Below are 23,917 nucleotides of genomic sequence, written 5' to 3' on the forward strand. Positions count from 1 at the left end.
TCAGGAGTTGGAACTTCATGTCTAAAGAGCCAGTGGGTAACACTTCCCTCCCAGGCCCTCAGCCTAGGTACAGAGATACCTGCTAAGGGTGGTTTACCTGGATACTGCCTCTTTAGCAGGCTTTGCTCCAAACCCCATACTCCTGTGCTCTGGTTTTGACTGCCTTTCTGTGTCAAATATGCCTCAATCCCAGCATCACAAGACCCTCCCCCAGAAGACACAGCACAGGTCTCCGCCATACCAGACTCATTTGAGACCTAAAGACATGTGTGGATGTAGTAATTAAGGTGGGAGAGACATATTTGATAGTAAGATAGGGAAGAAACATTTACCATGCAAATAGACATCACATCAAACAAACTAGGTTTTATTTTTTTAGAGGGAAAGAGTACAAACATGGGTGGAGGGGAGAGAAAGAAAATCTTAAGCAGGCTTCATGCTCAGTGCAGAGCCTGATGCAGGGATCAGTCTCACCACCCTGAGATCATGACCTGAGCCAAAACCAAGACTTGGACACTTAACTGACTGACCCACTCAGGTGCCCCATAAAGAACTTATAAAATGCTACACCCAGGGGTACCTGGGTGGCTCAGTGGGTTAAGCCTCTGCCTTCATCTCAGGTCATGACCTCAGGGTCTTGGGATAGAGCCCTGCCTGGGGCTCTCTGCTCAGCAGGGAGCCTGCTTCCCCCTTTCTCTCTGCCTGCCTCTCTGCCTACATGTGATCTCTGTCTGTGTCAAATAAATAAATAAAATCTTTTTTTTTTTAAAGCAACACCCAAAAAACAAATAATCCAATTAAAAAATGGACAGAAGACACGGATAGACATTTTTCCATAGAAGACATATAACTGGCTAATAGACACATGAAAAGATACTTAACATCATTCATCATCAGGAAAATACAAAACTACAATGAAATACCACTTCACACCTGTCAGAATCCTAAAATTAACAACACAGGAAACCACAGATATTGAGAATTCACAGAATAGGGAACATTGTTACACTGTTGATGGGAACTCAAACTGGTACGGCCACTCCAGAAAACAGTATGGCAGTTCCTCAGAAAGTTCAAAACAGAACTACCTAAGATCCAGAAATTGTGCTACTAGTATTTACCTATTTACCCTAAGGATACAAAGACACTGACTCAAAGTGATGTGTGCACCCTGATGTTTGTAGCAGCATTATCAACAATAGCCAAATTATGGAAAGAGCACAAATGTCCATCAAACTGAAGAATAGATAAAGCTATGCACACACACACACACGCATGCACGCACGCACACAAACACACACACGCACATACACAATGGAATATTCCTTCACCATAAAGAATGAAATCTTAGTATTTTCAAGGACTTGGATGGAGCTGGAGTGTATTATGCTAAGCGAAACAAGTCCGAGAAAGAGAAATACCATATGATTTCACTTGTATGTGGAATTTAAGAAATAGATGAACAGAAAGGGGAAAAGGTAAACCAGAAAAAAGACTCTAAACTATAGAGAACAAACTGAGGGCTGCCAGAGGACAGGTGAGCAGGGAGCTGGGTTAAAGGTGTGATGGGCATTAAGGAGAGCACTTTGTGATGAGTACTGGGTTTATATATAAATGAGGAGTCACTCAGTTCACCTGAAATGAACTAATTGGATGTAAATCAAAACTTGAAAAAGAAAAAAAAGTGTCAATTTGGCTGTCATTTTCTTAAACAACTTATTTTTTTTTAAATTTTATTTATTTATTTGTCAGAGAGAGAGGGAGAGAGAGCGAGCACAGGCAGACAGAGTGGCAGGCAGAGGCAGAGGGAGAAGCAGGCTCCCCGCCAAGCAAGGAGCCCGATGTGGGACTCGATCCCAGGACGCTGGGATCATGACCTGAGCCGAAGGCAGCTGCTTAACCAACTGAGCCACCCAGGCGTCCCCGGCTGTCATTTTCTAATTTATGAATTTATTTTGACATTCTTAGAAAACTTAAAGCAGCCTGATCATGGCAATCTAGAGCTGCAGTTGCACAGTTCAGCCTGGTGTTCGGCATGATATCATCCCTGACTGACCCAACAGTTCACAGGTCCACCTTTGCCCCGAGTCATGGTGCTCAAGCATAGTTGGGATGATGTGTTTGTGATTTTCAGGCCTAAAGGGTCCTAATGCACTTAAGAGAATAACACCGTATAATGACTTTGTATTCTTAGTAGAAGCTACAGGATCTGAAGTAAAATAGCCCGTGCTTTAATCGAGCTTTGAGGTGTTCTCCCTGTATGATTTGGGACTTTCATTTCATCATCTGGAAGCATCAGGCAAACACTTCATGCAATTGATGGAGAAATAAAGAAAGATAATCTATTCAAAGCATACAGAATAGTGACCATTATTATCTCAAAATGCTTACTGACCTCAGTCCATTAAATTCTAACCTAGAGAGAGGTATCTGATTCACTCATGTTTCCTTCTGTGTGACCCTGTTTGTCAGGGCTTAGTATGGAGGAGATAGTTAATGGATATTTGTTGAATAAATGCCATGATTTTGAGGATCATGGCCAGAAAGATAGTAGACGAGAGGTCCTTTCGGTGGCTGCACTGTCATTCTGTCCTACCCAAGAAAGAAATGGAAGAAGAAGGAGGCAGGGCGATCCCATCCTATATTGAACATGCCATATTTTCAGGCAGTTAGGTGGATTCATATTGTATATGTTTAATCTTCACTCTGCCAATGTAATATGTTTTCCTTACTTTAAAACACAAATAATCAGGCATACACTAGTTCAAGGTCACATTTTAGAAGAAGTGAAGTTAGAATTGACTCAGGACTGCTGAGTTCTTTCCATCAGGTTAAGTGTCTGGGACATCCTGAACAAAACGCATCTTCAGTTTTCTAAAATTTTTTTCTTCTTCATTGACTATCTTCCCTTCATATAAAAAACATAATTCAGGGAAAAAAGAAAAAACAAGTTTGGATTCATGTTACACTTGTTCTGGGAGAAACCAAAGTTTAAACATTAGGTTAAAGGGTTTTTGTTTTGTTTTGTTTTGTTTTTTAGAGATTTATCCTCTGGGTGTATCTGGTAGAAACAAAAGCTCATTCTTTCTGGAGGAATTCACCACCACCTCTGGTCCCACAGGTTCTCAGATAAAACACCATTGAGCACAATCTGCCATTCAGAATTTCTAGCTAATATGAATGGGAGTCAGAAAAATAATAAACAACAGATGACTTGTACCAGGGCTTCAGAAAATAGAGTTTTAGGTCCTAACAAATATTTCAGGAATTATAATAGGTAATTAAGTTTGTTGAATACAAATGATGTGGTTTTTGAGGTACCTCTGATCTTTTGTGAGTGTAGAAGGCTAAAATTAATGATGAAAGCAGACAGCTTATGAAGTTAACAAAAATAACCACAGAATGAAGCAGAGTGAATCAAAGGAGAAAAAAATAAAGATGATACCAAAAATTAACAAAATGAAAATATCTAAATCATCAATAATAAGGTTATTTTTTTTAAAGATTTTTTTTTATAAACCAAATCCTAGTAGCACTAATTAAGGACAAAAGAGACAAGGTATAAAAATAATCATGATTAGGCGCCTAGGTAGCTCAGTTGGTTGTGTGACTGCCTTGGGCTCAGGTCATGATCCTGGAGTCCTGGGATCAAGTCCCACATTGGGCTCCCTGCTCAGCAGGGAGTTTGCTTCTCCTGCTGACCTCTCTCTTCTCCTGCTCTCTCTCATTCTCTCTCTCTCTCGCAAATAAATAAATAAAATCTTTAAAAAAAAAAAAAGGAAAAAAATGATCATGATTAGAAGTAAGAACTGAAACTTAAATACAGGTACCACAAATATTTCTTTAAAAATAACAGTTTTATATTATAATGTGAAAACTTTCATGCTATACACATATTAATGGAAAAATATAATTTGCCAAATGACTCAAGACATTTTTTTAAAATGAGTAGATATATAACAACTGAAATTTTCAATTCACTAAAAATCTATGTTCACCTAGCCATACACATAGATACTAAAAACCTAAGTGCAGATAAATACCAGCAAGTCCTGTTTAATACCCAGGAAACATATGCTGCTGATCTTTACAAGATAGTCCAGAGAATAACAAAGGGGAAGTACTTCCCAATTTGACTTACTACGGATAGCATAATGTTCTTACAAACTAGGTTACATCAATTTAATACAGGAAAATCATAGTTTCATATCACTTATATTTTAAAATTCTCTTCAGAACAAATGTAAGTAAAACAACCTGAAAATTTTTTTTTTAAATCTCATAAACAGGTTGCCTTTATCCTAGAAATTCAAGGATAATTTAATAGTACTTAATATATCAATGTAATTAATTACATTACATGATACAAGGAAAGAAAGATGCAGAATCACCCCAAAGAGAAAAAGCTTTCAATAAAATTCATTCACTATGTTGAAAAAAACTTAGCAACTGAGATTCAGAATTTGAAAATCTATAGCAAGTATCATATTTAATAGTGAATCAATAGAAACAACCCCTTTTAAAAACACAACAAAGGAAAAAGATTGAAAATCACTTTACATTAGCATAAATTACTTTGTGTTCATCAAAGAAAACATCCTCTTACAAAAGTGAGAATAGGGGTACCTGGGTGGCTCAGCGGGTTGGTTGTGTGTCTGACTCTTGATTTCAGCTCAGGTCATGATCCTTAGGTAGGTGAAATTGAGTCCTGTTTTGGGTTCCACACTCAGTGGGGAGTCTGCTTTGGATTGTCTCTCCCACTCCTCACTGTGCACTCTCTCGAATAAATAAATCTTTAAAAAAATAAAATTATAAACTACATATATGGAGAGAAGATACTTGTGAAACATATAAACCAACAAGATAATATATAGATTATATAAATAACTTGTTCCAGTCTCTATAAAAAGAAAACAAAATGGACAAAACTTATAAACATAACTTATAGAAACAAAAATCCATAAATCTATGGAAAGACGATCAGTTTCACTAGTAATCAGGAAAATCTAAATAAAACCAAACTGAAATACAATTATGCACCCACTGTTGTAACAAGACTTATGACAATGCCAAGTGTTGCCAAAGACATGAAGCAACTGGAAAAATACTGCACTTTTTCTGGAACATATATTCATATAAATTTTGAGCACTTTGGTCAGTGCTTTGCTTTGGTAAAGGTGACTGTGCACATACTCCCTGACCCAACAATTCCACTTATAGGAGTATATTTGAGGAACCCTTGGACATGTACACAGGAACCCAAAACAGGAATGTCCATTACTTCATTGATTATGATTGTAAAAATCTGGGAACAAAATTTCCATCAAAGAAAGGATGAAATAAGTGAAACCATATGATAATTGACTCTCTCTGCTTGACTTATTTCACTCAGCATAATCTCTTCCAGTCCTGAAGGGAGTTTGGGGGAAATTGGAAGTGGAGGTGAACCATGAGAGACTATGGACTCTGAAAAACAATCTGAGGGTTTTGAAGGGGCGGGGGGTGGGAGGTCGGGGTACCAGGTGGTGGGTATTACAGAGGGCACGGATTGCATGGAGCACTGGGTGTGGTGCAAAAATAATGAATACTGTTATGCTGAAAATAAAAAATAAATTAAAAAAAGAAAAAAAAAGGATGAAATAATAGTACAGAAATTGAATAAATTGGGCTTACTCCTCTCAACATCAGTAAATGTCAAAACGATGTTAAGTGATAAGAGGAAGTTATAAAAATATGTGTGCAGGGGCACGTGGGTGGCTCAGTGGGTTAAAGCCTTTGCCTTCGGCTCAGGTCATGATCCCAGGGGCCTGGGATCCAGCCCCACATCAGGCTCTCTGCTCAGCAGGGAGCCTCCTTCCCTTCCTCTCTATCTGCCTGCCTGTCTGCCTACTTGTGATCTCTGTCAAATGAATAAATAAAATCTTAAAAAAAGAAAAAGAAAAAAAAAAAGAAAAGTCCAGGGACAGAGGCCTAATTAACATCTCAGGCATTTGTATTGAATGACAAGACCTCTCCTGCCCTTTAGGAGTGGGCCAGGATGACTTTACATGATTCTGTAATGTCAGTGAATGCATGACTGGTAGCATCTTGTTTCCAATTATAGATCATAAGCCATAATGGATGCCTTTTAGAAACTGTATTTATAAATGTGCAGAGAGGCAGAGAATAGTGGCTGTATTCAATAAACACCATAAATAACCGTGTTGGAGTGAAGCACAGAATTCAAATGCAGTTTAGATATTCTCTGTGGAATTTGCAAACCATTTTCTTAAGTACACTTGGGAAAATTCCCATTTCTGCCCTTTACTTGAATTATGTAGAAGCATGTAGAAAAGCTCAGTCTAATCTTTTTTCTTGGTGTCAATCTTGCCCTTCTCACAGTTCTCTGGTTCAGCTAACATACAAACAGTTGTTGAGAGCTAAACCTTAATACAGTTTCAGGAGACAAATTGCAGTTCATTTGTTCTTGCCCAAATCTGCCAAAATGCCATAGTGCAGCCTAGCAGAACAGTTTTAAAGTGTGGTATGAATTCGTGGAACACAGAGAGATTCACCTGCGTGTGAGCATTTTTTTAAATGTATATATTTTGAACCCTCAGGAGTTCTTTATTCACCTCAACCTCTCTTGCTTGAATACTTATTGATCTTTTAACCACCCTGCATGTGATCTCCCTTTCTAGTAGGTGACCTGCCCTACATCTTCTTGACTTGTCAGCTGTACCCATCTCTCCTAGCTAAGACCTCCTTAGCTATTCTCTTTAAGAGTAATTTTTTTTATGTGTGTTTGTTATTTCCATGATTTGATTGAAACAATAGTTAAGAGAATGGAAACATACTCTCATGGTTTATATCTCATTTCCTTCATTTTTTTTCCCCCAATTTATTTATTTTCAGAAAAACAGTATTCATTATTTTTTCACCACACCCAGTGCTCCATGCAAGCCGTGCCCTCTATAATACCCACCACCTGGTACCCCAACCTCCCACCCCCCCGCCACTTCAAACCCCTCAGACTGTTTTTCCTTCATTTTTTAAAAATTTTTTTTATTTTTTATTCATATATAATGTATTATTAGCCCCAGGAGTACAGGCCTGTGAACAGCCAGGTTTACACACTTCACAGTACTCACCACAGCACAGAAAAATATGGACCACTTCACAGATTTGCGTGTCATCCTTGCACAGGGGCCATGCTAATCTTCTTTCTATGGTTCCAATTTTAGTATATGTGCTGCTGAAGCGAGCACCATTACCTTCGTTTCTTAGATAGGTAGTCTTGAGCAGGTCCTATAACTTCTCATCTATAAAATGGGGATAATAATAGTACTTACATCATCAGGTTGTTCAGAGGGTTAAGGAAGCTAATACTTGTGAAGTATTTGGCAGAGTAAGCACTTAATGAGAGCTACTTGTTGCTGCTGTTATCACCATCATTACTAAGTTGTTATCCCCTGGTGTCTAGGTGGCTCCGTCAGTTAACTGGCTGCCTTTGGCTTAGGTCACGGTCCTAGGGTCCTGGGATCGAGCCCCACATGGGACTTTATGCTCAGGCAGCAACCTGCTTTTCCCTCTCCCTCTGTCTGCCCCTCCCCCCCGCTTGTGATCTGTCAGATTAAATAAAATCTTAAAATGTTATCCCCAGTATACTCAAGCAAATGTGGGTACTGGAATAATCTGGAATAGTCTCTTTCTTAGAGCCTCCAACACACCCTAGTTCCTACAATTTTCTTATTTAAATTTTCCCTCTGGAGTTACTACTGGGCTTACTCCGCGTGCCCCAGCAGGAGCCAGGCAATGACCCAAAGCAGCCTTCCACTGAGTTTGTGCCATCCTTACCCACAATCATGTAGAAGGCTGTGGGGGCATGGTGGTAAACAAGGCAGAAGAGTCCCTGCTTTCGTGAGCTTATATTCTAGTATAGAAAGACCATACACAACTGTATATGCCAGGTCATCAGGTACTGACTAATGCTATGAAGAAAAGAAAGCAGGGTCATGGAATAGGGAGAGACTGAAGAGAGGAAGCTGCTTTATAAATGGTGGTCAAGGAAAAATTCTTTGAGTTGGTGGCATTTCAGCTGAGACCTAAATAACAGCAGGAGCTGGTCGTGTTTATTAACAGTGTTCTAGGAAGAGGAGACCACTAGTACAAAATCTCCACATTAGATGTTGGACTGGAGAAGACTAGGGTGTCCACAGTGCAGTGGGCTAAGGGGAGAGTGGAGCAGGATGAGAAAAAGGGTAAGGAGGGTCCAGGTCTTACAGGGAATTGTAATACAGTTCAAAGCTTCTATCAAAATCTGAATACAGGAAAACCCACGCGTTGGAGAAAGTGGGCTTAAAATACGAGCCTGCCCAGGGAGTCAGCTCCAGGATTTAAATTCAAGCAGACCTGGCTGCTGTTTGGTGCCATCTGGTGGTGATTGTCCCCAGGCCTCAAGGTCACATCGACTGCTTCTAATTCCTTGTCTTGCCTGGAAGGAACATGGCAGTTGTTCCAGAAATGTCCTAGTGAGCTGGTGCTCATTGATGATCGCTGATGATCCCAGAAGGTAGAACTAAGAGAACTAAGAGGTACATGAGACCCATTCTCATTCCCAAAGCAGGGCCAAATTTTATTTACTGCTGGCCTTGCGTTCTCTTTTCTGCCCCTTCTCCTGAAAAGATAAGTACTTTATTCTACCTCTCTTTGAAAATAAAGGCTAGTCAGGGATGGCTTTGGTTTTGCCTCCAACTGTTGATTTCGGCTCAGGTCATGATCTCAGGGTTGCTAGATTGAGGCCCCCTCCATCAGGCTTGTGTTCAGTGCAGGGTCTGCTTGAGATTCTGTTCCTCTTGCTCTGCTTCTCCCCCAGTTTGTGCACTCTTTCTCAATAAATAAATAAACTCTTCAAAAAGAAAGAAAGGGAAAAAAAGGGCTAGTCAGAGAATGAGTACCAAATACCACTCAGAAATCACATTATATTTGAGAACATGTTATCAGAAAGTATGTCATCCCAAGATTTTACTGGTAGGATGACCTTGGAACTTTGGTTTGGTACTTACTACATTTCATTTATAATACTGTCTGATATTTTAATTATATATGTGCTGGTAATCTTCAAAGAATGTGAATTTCTGCAAAGCAGGAATAAATCGTATTCATCTTTGTGCCCTGGTAGCAGAGGGTTAAAAGAAGCCAACATTTTTACTCACTGACTTTAAAAAGTAGTACAAGTCTCATTTAATAGTCACAGAAAGTCTATAATGTAAGAACTACTATGTCTGTTTTAAAGATGAAGAAGATGAGGATGAATCCAAAACCATACATATATATAATGATATATATATCATTTTGGAGTAAGAAAGTGGGGTTAATGACCCCTATTTGACAAACAAAATAAGCATTCGAGGTGATAGGATACTAAATTTATTCTCGAGCATTAATTCCACAGGCAGCTGAGGTCCGGGACCCCAGGCAGCTCACCGATGCTGCCAGAGCAGAGGCTCTTGCCAATGCCAAATAGTCAATCCCTGCTGTTCAATTAGGTTCTGACTTTTGATTCTCTTTCCTCCCAAACCATTTTACTCAATGAATTGTAGTCAACACCACAGGAAAAATTAATGCCTATGAAATAATGTTGAGTAAGGAGAAGAGAAGCCTTACTATGCAAACTATTCACATTTATTAATTTGAATTAATTTATAATTCTGTATGAAAGAAGTATGATGGGCATTTCCCCTCTGCCCTGCAGCACCAGACATGTGCCTCAGGACTGGTCACATGAACCCATTGGGACTAAAATACTAGAATTTCTATTTGTTTTTATTATGTAAAATAAAACTTTACTAATTTTTAATTGTGAATTATTTAATTCCAAGCAACTGACCTGGCAACATCATTTAATTAGTACATAAAGTGACACAAGATTCAGAGAAAGGGGCACTTGGAGTGGATCAGCTGGTGAAGTGCCTGACTTTTGGTTTCAGCTGAGGTCAGGATCTCAGGGTTGGGAGATCAAGCCCTGCATCTAGCTCTATACTCAGCACAGAGTCTGCTTGAGATTCTCTCCTTCTTCTGCCTCTCCCTCCACTCACACTCTTTCTCTCTCTTTAAAGAATAAATAAATAAATGAAATCTTCTTTAAAAAAGATTTTTCAGAATCAACTAAACATATTCCATCATTTTGCAAATATTACAAATAATACAACCATTTTTAAATTAGTAACAGTATAGTTAACATTGCAAATAACCTTTGTATTTGTTGCGTATTGAAAAATGCTTATATGGGGATTGCATGCTAAAAATATTCCTAATGTCAGAGGTGCGTCAGCCAAAATTTAGAGATTTAGTTGCCCTTGCCAGCATGAGGGCAGCCTCTTCTGGCAGGTGTCACAAATTTAGATGTCTACACCTGTCAAAGATGAGTCGGGTGAGCCAGGAATGGACTGGTCTGCAACACAGAGTCCACGAACCATTTAAAGGTGGCAGTCAGTGCTCATCTTTTGCCAGTTGTTGCCATGTGGAATGTGGATCCAGGTTTGACAGATTAATTTTTTCTTTAAAGATGCCAGGAATCAAAAATTTTATGTGGAAACTGCAAGCTCTTGATATTGGCAGTGGGGTTCAGTTGTAAAATATAAGTCTGTGTGTGCCAGCCAAAACCGTACAATGTGTGGAAGCTGTTTCTTGTCCCAGGGATGACTTTTCGGGTCATCTGTTGTAAGGCCACAGGGGTAGATCTGGCTCAGGGAGTTAGGCAGTTTTGTTTGTGACAGGAGAGCCCTGCCTTAGGAATTGGGAAGCAGTGTTGATTTTGTTGAGGACTGGTTTTCAATTTATTTCTTCCTTTGCCAATATCATTATTGAGAAGGAAGGAGTTAAGTGATGGAGGTGGAACTATTGATGGTGCTGACTGAAGTGGGTGAGAGAGTCCTTCTTGAAGAAAGATTTCCTATAGCTTGAAGGTTGATAGAACTGAAGGTAAAGCCACCAAAAATGGTAAAATGCTCTGGAGGATGATTTGACTCTTCCTGGACAATGTTCATGGAAACTGAAATCATTTAATAATAATTGTTTTCTGGACATTTGCGTCACTGTTACAGAACTGACCTTCACATGGCCCTCAATATAAACAATCCAGGGACTTCTGTGGCTGCCATGTTTCTGCTTCCTTCTGAAAATCTGTCTTAGTCACAGGACAAGGATGAGGATAGGGCCAATGGAAGTAATTTAGTGAAGATTTCTGGAAGAGAAAAGACCCAATTGTAGTGAAAGCTTGCTGATGAGGAGGGAGCCTATAGAAATATCACCATTAGGAGCCCTGCTCCCCTGAAGCATGTTAACTAATTCTCATACTCTCTCTCTCTCTCTCTCTCTCGAAAACTTTCTCTTGCTTCCTGCCACTCAGTTCTTTCCTTTCTCTCCCTAAATGCCTGAATAGTTGCATATTAGGTTACAAAGAATTTAGGGGTAGGAGGCAGGGCTTATCCCACTGTGAGTACTCTCTGTGACGTTCTGTTTCCTCGTGTTTGAAGGGACCCTCTGAATCCCAAAGTGCCCACCTCACTGCGGTAGTGTGTGGATCAAACAAGATGCTGTGTGTGATAGCACATTCGACATGGTTCTCTGCTGCACATGCCCTACGGGATCATTATGGCCAAGCCTATAAGGGGCAGCATTTCACATCAGAAAGACTCTGTTAGACACTCCATGGTCTAAGTTTGAAGCTAGAACATTCTCTAAGATAACAAGGGATAGGTTGGCCCCTCCACTTGCTTGATTGCGGGTTAGGGAAGGAGAGAACCTGAGGCCCTGGCTCTGGATGTGTCCCCACACATACTGTAGTTTCTCAGTGTAGTTGACACTGAGTTTCCCTTAGAGAAGTTTTTTTCTATGTGCATCTCCCCCAACACGCTGTGAAGACCTCAAGGGAAGAGGCCATGTGTGGTTACTTATGAATGCACAGAAGAAGGTGGAAAAAGAGGAAGTGCTGCAATTAGTAGGAGGGCAGAGTATTTGGCCTTCTCTAGATTTCCTCTTGTATCCGAGCTAGCTCTGTCATGTACTATCCTATGGCCTTGGGTAAGTGACTACATTCCTGGATTTTTCTTCTCTGTGAAGTGGGGAGAAGAGAGAGTGAATTGTGCATTTCAGGGCTGCCATGGAGACTAAAACATGGTGCCTGAACTCTGAATAGACATTGAAGACATCTTCATTCTCTCCCTTATTTATTTATTTTATGTATGTATGTATTTATTTATAAAGATTTTACTTATTTATTTGACAGAGAGAGATCACAAATAGGGAGAGAGGCAGGCAGAGACAGAGGAGGAAGCAGGCTCCCCGCTGAGCAGAGAGAGCCCAATGTGGGGCTCCATCCTAGGACCCTGGGATCATGACCTGAGCTGAAGGCAGAGGCTTTAATCCACTGAGCCACCCAGGCACGCCTCTTTCCCATTTTTATATTTGGTAGATCACAAAGTCTCTGGACACATGTCAAGTGATAAATGGTGTGTGTGTGTGTGTGTGTGTGTGTGCGTGTGTGTGTGCATGTGTGCACAGGCTTAAAATTTGTCTAGCAATTTGGCATTGCTGCTCTTTAGACAACCGTTGAAATGATTCGTGCTGTTAGGGATTTGTCTAATGAGCTAAGAGATCTTAGATACCTCTCTCTCGTTGGTATTCCGTTTCCTACATGTAAAAAGAAGGTCATTGGACTCAGAGTCTGCAAACTGAAAGCTCAAATTTGGTGAAAACATGGTGTGTTTATTCTGTCCAGTGTTGGCCCAACTGGTGTTTTAAAAATGAATAAAACCCAACTTCCAGCCAGACTTAACTAGTGATGAAGGATAAAGGAGCAGTCTTTGCTGGGATTCCATCATGGAATAACATGGTGACATTTCCTAGAGCTAAGTAATAACCAGTCCCATTTTTGGAGTGCATGACCTTGAGTATGGTAGCATATAAAAATTCCGTTCCTTTGTTCCTCTGTGATTTGGTAATTTCCAAGCACATGGAATTTAGCAATTCTTCATTATCACCAGTATAGGCAATGCAACTATCCTCTAACTCGTTTCTTTCTTTTTTTTTTTTAATTTATTTGATAGAGATTACAAGTAGGCAGAGAGGCAGGAAGAGAAAGGGGGAAGCAAGCTCCCTGCTGAGCAGAGAGCCTGATATGGGACTCGATCCCAGGATGGTGGGATCATGACCTGGGCTGAAGACAGAGGCTTTAACCCACTGAGCCATCCAGGTGCCCCCTCTAACTCATTTCTGAATGATCCTCATCGCAGGTAATCGACTCTCTGAGTAGTCTGTCTTCTCTGGATACCTAAACAGTTTCTCATGTTGAGTGATTGTTTATTCAAAGAGAAATAATTAATTTTCTTTGTTTCTACTTGTAGTTACTTGGTCCTTGCTCTGAGCTTCCCGAGTCATAGATTATCAATCAGATTGACTTAGTGGGGGCCGGCTCTGGCTCTGGACCCTTTGATAGAAGAATCAGTCCTGCCTAAACATTTTCAAACCAAATGTATCCAGGTGCTGTGGAGCTATGACCAGCCAAAGCAGAATAGGAGTATCTTAACCCCAGGTCCTTCTATCTATTTCAGAGTGGGCCTAAATGTTCTCTTCTAAATTTCTTCTCCAACTCACAGAAGAGAGAAAAATATACTTTTTTCCCTTTCAGAAATACAAATTATAAAACTGAATTTGATTTGACGAAACCTTTTTTTCCCCCAAATAACTTTTTCATTTTGGTTATTGCTTGTCTGCCATTATACAACATAAAAGAATTTTCTCTGGGTATAATCAGTTGGTGACAGAAATACAGTGAAGCTTTCTAGAGGACCAATTTAAGTTATTCACTTTTCATTGGGAGGCTGAAGCCTCTCTGTTTTATTTGGAGGTAAATTATCTTATTTGTCATGTCTGCATAAATACCCCCATTATGAATAACGTAGGCTATTGGAAAACTCAAAGTAAAAAGCATGGACCTGTCCTTAAAGGGATAAGTTTAACATCTTACAAGAATAAATTAAATACCAACTTGTGTTCCTTCTGCTTAAAAGCAGGAAAACAGAATTGTTGAAGGCGACCTCACTGTCTTAACAAAGGATTCTTAAGCCCATAAAGATACTCAGAATTAGATATAATGACAGGAGAGAAAAAAATAAAACAGAGCTATTTTTGTTCCTGGGTCACATCAGGCATGTAGTTTGGTGAGAATGACAGTGTGGTCTATTGAAAGGTAGAGTAGCCTATCGAAGTTTTGGAATCTGGAAAAAAAATAAAGTTTGAATCTTACCATAATATGTACTAGATCTATTGCTTTATTCTTTCCCTTTTGGGCTTGGTTTTCTTATCTGGAAAATAGAATGTTCTGTTAGTTGGAATTGTTTTGGACTGCAAGTAACAGAAAACTCAAGCAATTGTGACTTAATGAGAAAATTCTTAGTTACATCTCATGACAGGCAATCTGGCAATATGTAGCTCTGTGGTTGGCTTAGCAGTTCAATGTTATCAGAAGGCTAGTTTGGTATGCCCATGATTTTATTGGGTTTTCTCCCATGGTACCAAGATGGCTATACCTCCACTTACCAAGTCTTCCATTCAGCTTGCTAAATAAAATGAGTATGTCAGAAATTCTGTTATTTTACCATGAAAGGCGACCCCATTTTTATTTCATCTCCAGCAGACTTTATTTGTCATTGGCCAGAACTTGGTCAGATGCCCAGATCTAGACAGGTCACTGGGAAAGGGAGAAGAATACCATTATTACTGTAGACCTGTCGTTCTCGAAGTGTGGTCCTTAAGACGGTTCTGGCCAATTTGTTAAAATACAAATTGTTGGCCTCTACCCCCAAACCATTTGATTCATTATGGCGGGGTTGAACCTGATCATTTTCATTTCCACTATGTTCCCTGCTAATGTTAATGCTGCTAGGTCAAGGATCACTCCTTGGACTACTTACTTAGTTCAAGAGTGATTCAGCCCCTGGGGCTGGGATATGGGCCTCCTTTTTTTCTGAGATTAAGGAATTAATCACTACTCTTTAAACAAATCAAAGCTCTAACATGGGAAGGAAATGGAGGGTGGTGTATCAGTCACAATCTAGGTGGAGATACCTTAAAAGAATGAAATATTTGCAAAAGTATTAGAAGAGCTTAATGAGAAATTGGGGGGGTGGGTAGGAGTAACTAAAAATGAGCGTCTCTGGCATCTACTACTGCTGCTTGGGCAGAAGTGGTGTATCTATTGTCAGAGATGCTGCCAAAGTAGATAATATGGAAGAAATGTCCTGCTTGTCTCTTCCTTCCTTCCTCCTTCCCACCCTTCCTTCTTCCCTCCCTCCCTCCTCCTTTCCTTCCATCCCACCCAAGTCACCAATGCTTCCAATCAGCCACACCTAACCAAAAGCCAGTTAGCAAAAGAGTCTGAGAAATAGAGCTCTGAGGAGTCAACAGAGGAAAAGCAGGTACCAAAATAATAGAAACAGATGAATGACCAACCAGCACAGGGGTTGGAAGGGTCACTCATGGTCAGCCACAAATGCGTGGTGTATAGAAGGTTGATAGAAGAATTTTAAAACATTTAAAGTAGTAGGGTGCCTGTGTGGCTCAGATGGTTAAGCATCTGCCTTTGGCTCAGGTCATGATCTCGAGGTCCTGGGATCAAATCCCACGTCGAGCTCCCAGCTCAGCCGGGAGTTGACTTCTCCCTCTCCCCTTTCCTCTCCCCCTGCGTGTATTCTTTCTGTCTCTCTCTCTCTCAAATAAATACATAAATCTTCAAAAAAATTTAGAGTAGTTAATATCGTACTAGTTAGACAATAAGGTTTCAGTGAATGGTGATGATGGAATGAAATGATAACCAGAGAATTGCCAGCATGCATTATGTGACCTCTAAGACTATGAAATGTACTCTGCCACCTTCCTTGAGTCCTCAGAGAGGTTCCTTTTATATAATATAGAGAATGACATTAAATGCCCTATCAGTTTTCTTGATAACAATTATACAGACATCAAGAACTTTGACCTGATACCTAGAGGACAGAGAATCGAAAGTGTGCTTTTATCCTGAGAAGCATTCCAAAGGGAAGCTTGAAGATTGTCCTGAATAGCATGGTTGCACGAGCCAGTATATTTGTCTCATGGTCTGCTGCAATTGTAACATAAATACTCAGTTAAACTCTGTTCTCAGTTCAGATACCTCAAGGTGGAGCTGATTTTGCATCTTGCTCCAGGAATGGGCTGGTAATGCAAACATGGCCACAGTAATTACTTCAGGACTCAGCAAGGGATCAAAGAGTGACCAATGAATTTCAAATCCGAGATTTTTTGACAGCACTTTTTAAGAATCTCTTTTCAATAGATTTAGAATAGTGTTAGTCTAGAACAGCTGGAGTCACTAATGGAGGAGAGACTCTGGCTCCAGATGAAGCTAATATGATGAGAGCAGAATGGCAAGAGGAGAGGAGGTTCTAAATTGTGATGGTATGGCTTGCTTATATATAGATTCCATAGATCCTGGAGACACTGGACTTTCCCATTATGTGAGACAGTATGTTTGTTTCAGGGAAGGGCATGTTAAGCAAGGTTAAAGTACAGTTGAAAGGTAGAGTAGCCTATCAAAGTTTTGGAAAATAGAAAAGAACAAACAACTTAAAACATAAGTATAGTAAAAGATAGACCATGCAGACATCAATGATAAAAAGTTATATTAGTTATATTTTCATCTTTATTGAGTTATAACCGCCAAATGGTCCAAAGTCAAAGTGTTTGGGCACTACTTAGTATTCAAGTGCTCATTCCTGTGGCTCTTCTCTGTGCCTGCTCCTCACACCCCCTGCTGACCTACTTTCTGTTCTAGATCTTTTCACAATTACCTCTCCAGTCCTTGTTGGGATGTGCAGAACCATATTTTTGTGTTTCCTTCAGTTCTTAGTATCAAAAATTTGCATTTGGCGTTTCTGCCTCAGGTTATGTTAAGAAATATCCCTTCTAGTTTAATAGTCTGTGAGATATTCTTATGTTGTCACTAACCCTACCTCACATACTCCAGCCCTGTGGGCAGAACCAATATAGCATAAAAACTGATTTGCTGGGCTTTTACTGGTTTTCTACAGTAGAAAGCTACATCATTGGGTTTAAACTTTTATTTTTTCTAGTAGAAGCATTACAGCCATAAATTTGTTCCTAGGCATTGTTTAGTTGACTCCCACCAATATTAACATGTTGTATTTTTAAAATTCAACTCACAACATTTCATAATTTCCTTGTGATGTCTTTTTTAATCTATGGGCTTTTAGTAGAAGTGGTGTAATTTCTAAATATTTTCACTTTTATGGATATTTCAGTGTTATTTGATTTCTAATTTGATGTCATTGATCAGAGGACACTGTAGAATTTCAATCTTTTGAAATTTTTGAGATTGTTTTATGAAACAACATTTGTGTTATATCTTGGTCAACATTCATGTGCACTTTCCAAAAATATCTGTGCTCCAAACATTGGGTATAATGTTCAGTAATATTGGTGAGTATTGTTTAGGTCTGTATTCTTACTGATTTTTTTCTGTCTGGTTATTCTATCAATTACTGAAATAAGGGTGTTAAAATCTCTGGATTTCTGTATCTTTCCCTTAAGATCTTTAGTTTTATTTCATGTATTTTGATGTTTTGCTCTTAAGAACATTTTTATTATTTTATTAACATGTAATGTATTATTTGCGCCAGGGGTACAGTTCTGTGAATCATCAGGCTTATACACTTCACAGCACTCACCACAGCACATACACTCCTCAATGTCCATCACCTAATCATCCTCTCCATACCTCCCATCCCTCAGCAACTCTCAGTTTGTTTTTTGAGATTAAGATTCTTTTATGGTTTATCTCCCTCCACTGGTATATCTATCTGATGTATTAACTCTTATGAAGTATCTTTTTTATCTTTGCTAATTTTCCTTATCTTGAAGACTTTTTTCTAATATACAGCTAATCCATCCTTTCACACAGTTAATATATATTATCAGATCATGTTACACACTCTAAATATATTACAATTTTGGCGGTTATAACTCAATAAAGATGAAAATATAACTAATATAACTTTTTATCATTGATGTCTGCATGGTCTATCTTTTACTATACTTATGTTTTAAGTTGTTTGTTCTTTTCTATTTATAGTGTATTGTTTGAAGACAATATATAATTGGGTCTTCTTTTTTATCTAGCCTAATAATGTTTGCCTTTAGCTGAGCATATACATATATGTATATATGTATATATACTTTGTTAAATTCTGTTGTAGTTAAGCATTATATTACTCTCAGGTGTACGATATATGTTTTGGCAATTCTGTATATTACTCAGTGCTCATCAAGATATGTGTATTTTTAATCCCATTCACCTATTTCACCCATTCCCCCCACCTACCTTCTCTCTGATAACCATCAGCTTATTCTCTGTATTGAGTCTGTTTCTTGGTTGTCTTTTTTTTTTTCTGTGGTTTTTTAAATTCCACATATGAGTGAAATCATGTGGTGTTTGTCTTTCTCTGTCTTGTTTTGCTTAGCATTAAACTTTTTAGTTCCATCCATGCCGCAAATGGCAAGATTTCATTCTTTTTTATGGCTGAGAAATATTCCATAGGTATAATGTGGTGTATATATATACCACATCTTCTTTATCCATTCATATATACCACATCTTCTTTATCCATTCATATATTGATAGACACTTGGACAGCTTGCATAATGCAGCTGTTGTAAATAATGCTACAGGGCACCTGGGTAGCTCTGTGGTTAAGCGTCCAACTCTTGATCTCAGCCTAGGTCTTGATCTCTGGGTCATGGGTTCAGGCCCCACTTTGGGAGGCCTACTTAATAATAATAATAAAATAATAATAATGCTGCAATAAACATAAAGTTACATACATCTTTTTGAATTAGTGTTTTCATATTCTTTTGATAAATACCCAGTGGTGTGATTACTGGATCATATGGTAATAGGTAATTTTAATATTTTGAGGAAACTCCAAACTGTTTTTCACAATGTCTGTACCAGTTTACATTCCACCAGTAGTACAACAGGGTTCCTTTTCTTCCACATCCTCACCAATACTTGTTGTATTGTGTACTTGTGTTGTTAATTTTAGCCATTCTGACAGGTGTGAGGTGATATCTCGTGGTTTTGATTTGAATTTTGCTGATTATGAGTGATGTTGAGCATCTTTTCATGAGTCTGTTTGCTATCTGGATATGTTCTTTGGAGAAATGTCTATTCATGTCTTCTGCCCATTTTATAATTTGAATATTTGGTTTTTTAGTGCTCAGTTGTATCAGTTCTTTTTATTTTTGGATACTAACACTAATCAGGTATGTCATTTGCAAATATCTTCTTCCATCCAGTAGGTGGTCATTTTATTGTTTTCTTCACTGTGTAGAAGCTTTTTATTTTGATGTAATCCCAGTAGTTTTGTGGGAAACATTTTTTGTGAAAAATATTTATTTATTTATTTATTTTTAGAGATAGAGCATGAGCAAGGTGGGAGTGAGCAGAGGGAGAGGGAGAGAGAATCTCAAGCAGATTCCATGTTGAGTGCAGAGCCTAATGTAGAACTTGATCTCAACCCTGAGATCAGAGCCTGATCCAAAACCAAGAGTTAGATGCATAACAGACTGCACTAACCAAGTACCTGCCAATAGTTTACTTTTGCTTTTGTTTTCCCTCCCTCAGGAGTCCTTTCTAGAAAAATGTCACTATGGCCAATGTTAGAGAAATGACTGCCTGTGCTCTCCTCTATGATCGTATGGTTTCAGGTCTCATAATTAGGTCTTTAATCCATGCTTTCTTAATTTCTCCTTTTGCTGCTTTATTATGAGCATATAGAAATGCAAAGGATTTCTGCATTTCTGATTTTGTATGCTGTGACCTTACTGGATTCTTTTGTCAGTTCTAGTCATCTTGCAGGTCTTTCAGGTTTTCTCTATATAGCATCATTATATCTGTAAATAATGAAAGTTTTATTTCTTTTTTACCAATTTAGATGCATCTTTTTCATTCTGATTGTCAATTGCTGTGCCTAGGACTTCCAGTACTGTGTTGTATAAAGGTGATAAGAGTGGACATCATTGTCTGTTCCTGGTCTTAAGGGGAAAGCTCTCAGTTTTTCCCCATTGAGTATGATATCCACAGTGGTTTTTTCATATACGGCCTTTATTTTGTTGACGTATGTTCCCTCCTAGCCTACTTTGGTGAAGGTTTTTATCATGAATGGATGTTGTACTTTGTCACAGGCTTCTTCTGAATCTATTGAAATAGTATGGTTTTTTATCATTTCTGCTTAATGTGATTTTTCATGTTGATTGATTTGAGAATATTGAACGACCCTTGCATCACAGGAATAAATCCAACTTAATTATGGTGAGTGATTTTTTTAATGCATTATTGGATTTGGTTTTCTAATGTTTTGTTGAGGATGTTTTATACCTATATTCATCAAGGATATTGGCCTGTAGGTTGTTTGTTTGTTTGTTTGTTTGTTTTTGAAGTGCATAAATATTTACAATTGTTATATCTTCTTGTTGGATTGTCCCCCTTCTTATTATATAGTGTCCTTCTTTATTGCTTGATACAGTCTCTTTTAAAGTCTATTTTGTCCTATATATGTGGTGCTACCTTGGCTTTCTTTTCTTTTCCATATGCATGATAAATACTTTTCCATCCTTTCATTTTCAATCTGTATATGTTTAGGTCTGAAATGAATCTCTTGTACGCAGCATGTAGATTGGCCTTGCTTTTTTAACATTCTGTTACCTATGTCTTTTGATTGGAGAATTTAGTCCATTTACATTCATTGTAATTATTGATAGATATGTTCTTATTTCCATTTTGTTACTTGCTTTATGATTGTTTTTATAGTTCTTCCCCATTCCTTTTTTCTATTTGGCTCTTCTCTCTTGTTTTCCTGGCTTTCTTTAATGGTATACGTAGATTCCTTTCTCTTCATTTTTTGCATATCTATTACTGGCTTTTTGTTCATTACCATTAGGTTTATTTATTATATCTTATGCATATAGCAGTCTGCATTAAGTTGATGGTCACTTAACTTTAAACCCATTCTTTACGCCTTCCCCCTCCCATGTTTTAGGTATATGGTGTCATACTTTACCTCTTTTTATTTTGTGAATCCTTTGAGTGATTTTTATAGATATACTTAATTTTACTGCTTTTTAAAAATTTCTACCTTTCTTACTCTTACTTATGATCTTCCCTTTCCACACAAAGAATTCCCCTTTAACATTTCTTACAGGCCTGGTTTGGTGGTCATGAATTCCTTTAACTTTTGTCTGTCTGTGAAACTCTTTATCTTTCCTTATTTTCTGAATGATAGCCTTACTGGACAGAATATGCTTGGCTGCAAGTTTGTTTTGTTTGTTTGTTTGTCTGTTTTTCCTTTCAGCACTTTGAATATATCATGCCACTGCCTTCTGGCTTATAAAGTTTCTACTAAAAAAGTCTCTTTTATGGCCTTAAGGGTTTCCTTTGTACCCACTCTTTGCTTTGCTTTTGCTGCTTTTAAAATTATGTTTATCACTACTTTTTGCCCTTTTAATGACTATGTGTCTTGGTGTGCCCCCCCCTTTGGTTGATTTGTTGGGGGCTCTCTGTGTCTCCTGGATCTGGATTTCTGTTTCCTTCCCCAGAATCAGGATACTTTCATCTGTTATTTCTTCAAAGGAATTTTCTGCCCACCTCTCTCTCTTTTCTCCTGAGATCCCTATAATGCAAGTGTTATTATACTCGATGGTGTTGCTAAGTTCCCTTCGTCTATTTTTATTTATTATTATTTTTTTCTTTCTCCTGTTTAGCTTGACTGGTTTCCTTTAGACTGTCCTCTGGGTTGCTGATTCATTCTTCTGCTTCCTCTAGTCTATTGATTCTATCTAACATATTTTAAATTTCAGTTGAATTCTTCATCTTTGGTTCTTTTTCATGTTTTCTGTCTCTTTGTTGAGAGTCTCACTGAGGTCTTCCCCTCTTTTTCAGGTCCAGTAAATACCTTTATGACCACTACTTTAAATTCTCTATCAGGCATACTATTCATCTCCATTCTTTTAGGTTTCTTACTGTGGTTTTGTCCTGCTCTTTCATTTGGGACATACTCCTCTCTCTTTGTCTAACTCTCTGTGTCCATCTCTATGCCTTAGCTACATCTCTTGTCTTGAAGGTAATGGCCTTATGAAGAAGAGGTCCTGTAATCTCCTGCAGTGCAGTGTTCCCTGTTCACCAGAATCTGGCACTTCAGGGATGTCTCTTGGAATGTAATTTGCACTGTCCTATTGTGGCTGAGCCACATTGCCTTCAGTCCAGCCATCCACAATGTCTCTCTTTGCCTTTCATGAGCAGTGCTTGGTCTCAGTGTTGTTAGTGGGCCAGTCTGGGCCGCCTTGAGCTTGAGTTGATGCAGTCCAGGTGTTTGCCAGAGATGCAGTAGCATTGAACTGCAGGGCACATTCCCTGTATTCTCCCCTTAGAAGCTGTCTTTGGTGTGCTCATTGTTTTGCTGGGGTTGCAGTTGGAGTGGTTTATGTGGTTCTTTTGCCATCTCCCTGGGGCAGAAGTCACTTTGCAGGGATGCTGACCCTTGTCAGGGTTGCTTGCACACTGTCAGGCTTGTGGCACTGCTTTAGATGTGCTCTAGTCAAAGGTATATGGAAGTGGGCAAGTCCCTAGGAGAATGTGGGGGCTAGGCACATGGTGTTAGCCAGGTTTGCATATGTATGCTATGGGTAGAGACCTAGAGTCACTTTAGAAAACTCCTGGGGTGCCTGGGTGGTTCAGTCAGATAAGCACCTGCTTTTGACTCAGGTCATGATCCCAGGGTCCTGGGATTGAGTCCCGTGTCAGGCTCCCTACTTCTCCCTCTGCCCCTCCCTTAAATCATGTTTTTTCTTTCTCTCTCTCATGTGCTCTCTCTCTCTCTCTTTCTCTCTCAGATGAAATCTAGAAAGAAAGAAAGAAGAAAGGGAGGAAAAAAGAAAAGAAAAAGAAGGAAGAAAAAAGGAAGGGAGAGAGAGAAAGAGAGAGAGAGAGAGAGGGAAGGAAGGCAGAAAGGCAGGCAGGCTGGTGAGGGCAGGGTGTCTTTTGCTGGCCAGTTCCATACTTGTCCACTTCAGGAGGGCATTTGCAGCTGTCCTGGAAAACTGCTGCTGAGACCAGCCTGCAGTAGATCTGCAGAAGTGTGTGGAGGCAAGGCACACTGTTAGCAAGCTAGGTGGAGAGTATTGGTGCTGCCGTGGTTCTACAGGTGTTCATTTATCTAGGCTTGGGTACAGGGAAGGATCATGACACCTGTCCACACTTTTTTTTCCTTCTTTTTGGAGAAATCTGCCAAGCATCTCAGTTCCTCCAGTATAGGCTCTGAGATAAGTAAATAAACCCAGGCATTTTTCAAACTGTTGCTTCTGTGCTGTATCTCAGTGGAACTTTTTTTTATGCTGTCTCTTTAAGGCTAGGGTCTCCTTTTCTCTCACCCTCTCTGCTCTCCTAGAGCCAAGACAGCTGATTTTAAAGTTCCATGTGTCAAGCCCTGCTGATTGTAAGAACTTGTGAAATTTGGCCCCTCTGGTTTTCAAAGCCAAGTGTTATGTGAGGTGCCTGGTGTGAGGGTGTGTTCCTTTCCTCTCTCCACCCTCTCCATGTCCCTCCTTCTTACGGACAGTCCTGTGAGTCTGTTTAGCTCCTGAACCTGTCTCCATCCTTTCTCTTCTCTTTGATGTGGCTTCTACTTTACTTTTAGCTGCAAAGAGTCTGTTCTGCCAAACTTCAATTTGTTTTCTGGGTTATTTACACTGATGTGGGTGTTACCTAGTTGTATCTTTGGGGTGAGTTTAGGATCCTTATACTCTGCCCTCTTCCCTGGAAGCCAAT

The 23,917-nt window shown here is 39.1% G+C and overlaps 1 protein-coding gene and 1 non-coding gene across 3 annotated transcripts in view; one reads left to right on the top strand and one right to left on the bottom strand.

The window, feature by feature from the left end:
- The window catches only part of NELL1 (neural EGFL like 1), an 830,042-nt gene that overhangs the window by 746,263 nt on the left and 59,862 nt on the right, over positions 1 to 23,917 (top strand). The gene's annotated exons all lie outside the window — the stretch shown is intronic.
- Positions 7,141 to 7,247, bottom strand: LOC122914771. Its single transcript, XR_006385851.1, has one exon. It is a non-coding gene; the product is annotated as a U6 spliceosomal RNA (small nuclear RNA).

Source organism: Neovison vison, chromosome 7, assembly GCF_020171115.1.
Source record: "Neovison vison isolate M4711 chromosome 7, ASM_NN_V1, whole genome shotgun sequence".
Taxonomy (NCBI): domain Eukaryota; kingdom Metazoa; phylum Chordata; class Mammalia; order Carnivora; family Mustelidae; genus Neogale; species Neogale vison.